Source organism: Aegilops tauschii, chromosome 3 (assembly GCF_002575655.3).
Source record: "Aegilops tauschii subsp. strangulata cultivar AL8/78 chromosome 3, Aet v6.0, whole genome shotgun sequence".
Lineage (NCBI taxonomy): Eukaryota > Viridiplantae > Streptophyta > Magnoliopsida > Poales > Poaceae > Aegilops > Aegilops tauschii.
The window spans coordinates 612,546,180-612,549,018 of NC_053037.3; the positions used below are offsets into that span (position 1 = coordinate 612,546,180).

The window sequence follows — 2,839 nt, forward strand, 5'->3', positions numbered from 1 at the left end:
ATTAGTGCAGTAGCGCAGGTCGTTGCGCACACCGGCTCAAGATTCATGCCCCTGTATCGCTTCTCGGCGTAGTATACTCGCCGCCTACTCACTGGCCCCGTTTGCACCCTGCACACACACCAGCCACCAATTAACATATATGCACATCCACCAATTAACATATATGCACACACACACACACACAAGAAGCTACGCACCGCATACTCTACACAACCAGGACAACATCTTCTACACTCTGAATTGATTACATAACATCACAGAAAACAATTCTGTTGTCAAATTTCAATATATTATGGAAAGCATGCTGAAAGAAACTTTGATAGTTGAAAATGCCTAATTATGTTTCCTATGGGCATCGGTTAAAATGTCAAGAGTAGGGTTAAGAATACCATGAATATATAGCCTTCTTGCCATAACGTATCATCAATCTAGTCAGTTATCCTTTTTTGTATGGGCGCATGATCCATAACTTTGAGATCCATATGTCTATTCTACCAATAGAAGACTATGCATATTAGTGAAAATGATATCGATACATTTGGAAGGTTTGTTTAGTTGTAAAATTATTGTACAACATACCTTTGATTATTCTTAAAGACTGAATGAAGTTATTGTGAGATCCGAAGTGTCTTCAGAATTGGCGAGTGGAGAAGATCAAGATCAATTAACATCAGATGGTGGCTGAAGATTGAGAGAGAATATTAATTGCCTTAGCAGTCATCTTGGGCAGTTGGCATGGATGTTGGTCCCTGACTGATGACGCTCTGCTTGTTTATTTGTTCCCGCAGATCCTCTAAATGACTGGCAGGGTGCCGCCGATGAATAGCTCATCTGTGAGGCCCTCCAGAAACGATAAATAAGCCGTGTTGACGGGAGTTTTTTACTATGCTGCTGGTACAAACGCCGTGAAATACCATCAGAAGCACACCATACCACCAATTAGATGGCTGCAATGGTATACCAATTTCGTTAACAAACTATGAATTAATTCTAAAAACCTATTCTGATTAGGTATCAACATGCATGCATACATATATGTAAACACCTTTAGATAGAGCTCAAGGACTACAACTGTAAGATCCAACAACAATCGGAAAAAACTGAAATTCTGCTGCCACAAGGCCCACAACCGCAGGAAGAAATTCTAGATCAAGACTGCTCTATTCCTCCACGCAGGCTCGGGGCCAAGGTGCGGGCTGTGATCTTGAGCAACCAGAACTGGGCGGTAGATGCAGGCATGAAGTTTGAAACCTAAGGTTAATCTGAGAGCTCCCCGTTGTGTACTTCGTGGACACCTGATCGACCAGTCGTGGGTACTGAGGTGTACGCAGTGGTGGCAGTATGTGTGTAGTGAAGCTATAGGGAATCTGTTCATGCATGAGTCAAACTGAAACTTGATGTCTATGCTTTATGATATAATGCACAAAAGATTAGTAACTGGAATCTTAATTTATTTCTATAGTATTAAGTGGGCAATTATGCCCCATGCCCCCATCTATAAACTGTAGGACTGCCCCAATGACAGTGCGACCGTGTGCTGAGAGTAGACATCCACAGGAGCTCTGGAAGGTGCTTATTAGCAGATGGTTGGTAGGCATTGCATGCTATGGCTTCTCTTTTCTTAATATAATTACATGAAAAAAGCAATTGGCTACAGAGCATAGAGTCTGATCTCTGATGTGTTCATGTTCTCACTTTCTCACCAAATCTGAACCTAAACATTATATTAGTTTGCACTTCAAACATCTTCCGTCTAGTAATTCTATTCATGCATGATCAAGATTGTAGAAACACATACATGTGATTAATCAATCTCGAAAAAATACATGTGATTAAGGATGGGAAAAGACAAACCTGAGGGTTGAAGTAAGATGGAGTTGCATGAATTCTCCATCTTCACGATTGCTAGTTTGACTCTTGTCAGAATATTAGAAATCCCTATCGGCAAAATCAAAACACATATGAAAGCCTTGCGGTATCCATCCTTCCCCTACTAAAATTTGGCTGCAATCAGAAATATTTAATCATTGACAACTGCGGAGATGGGGCAGGGGTCAAGTCAACAGATATTGGCGGTGCCGGTGCTTGTCAATCATCTATGCAACAGGGGAGACATACCATGCGGCAAGTTGGAGAGGCGCGATGTCGAGGAGGCTGGGCACGGTCGTCAGCGGGGCTGCGGGATGGACGTCGACGAGCAGCTCGTCCGTGCTCCCCGCATGGCCGACGAGCAGCTGCGGCTAGGTGTCGCGGGACATGCGGCGGATCCTGCCGATCTCGTCCAGATTTGGTGACCACGGATCGAGGACGGGTACCACAGGGTGGAGGGACGGCGGCGGCAGAGGGATGGGGGCGCGGCGGCGGAAGAAACCCTCGTGCGGGGCAGCAATTTCAGCGACGGGCGAGTCAGGGCTGCGTACGAACTGTTTTTTACACTTATGTTTGGGCTACGGTGGACTGCGGGTTGATTTCTAAAACCACAGGGACGCGGCCCGAAGGAAGTACTCGCTTCAGGTCGAGGCCCAGCCGGTTGAGCCTGCTGGTGACCACGAAAATCGACGGATGAAACGGTTTCCGAAATAGTACCGCCTCGCATATATGTTTTAAATTTAAACTGAAAGCGTAAATTCACAGGAAGAAGCGTATTGTGACGGTGAACCCGACAAAGTCAATCCGTGCTTTATTATTATATATAGGGAGAGATTATTATTATTACTAGCACAAATGCCCATGCGTTGCAATGGGAGACAAAAAAACCCACTTTACTAATGCAATGGCTCACATCACGAGACATGATGATATCAAGAAACTCCTTGAAATCCTCCACATTGTCACATGA

General features: G+C 44.6%; 1 long non-coding RNA gene across 1 annotated transcript; it reads right to left on the reverse strand.

Moving 5' to 3' along the window:
• Nucleotides 1-618: 618 nt before the first annotated feature.
• On the reverse strand, nucleotides 619-2,428 carry LOC109748318 (uncharacterized). Its single transcript, XR_006671240.2, has 3 exons — nucleotides 2,119-2,428; nucleotides 1,855-2,004; nucleotides 619-947 (listed from the first exon to the last, which is right to left on the reverse strand). It is a non-coding gene; the product is annotated as an uncharacterized lncRNA (long non-coding RNA).
• Nucleotides 2,429-2,839: the final 411 nt, after the last annotated feature.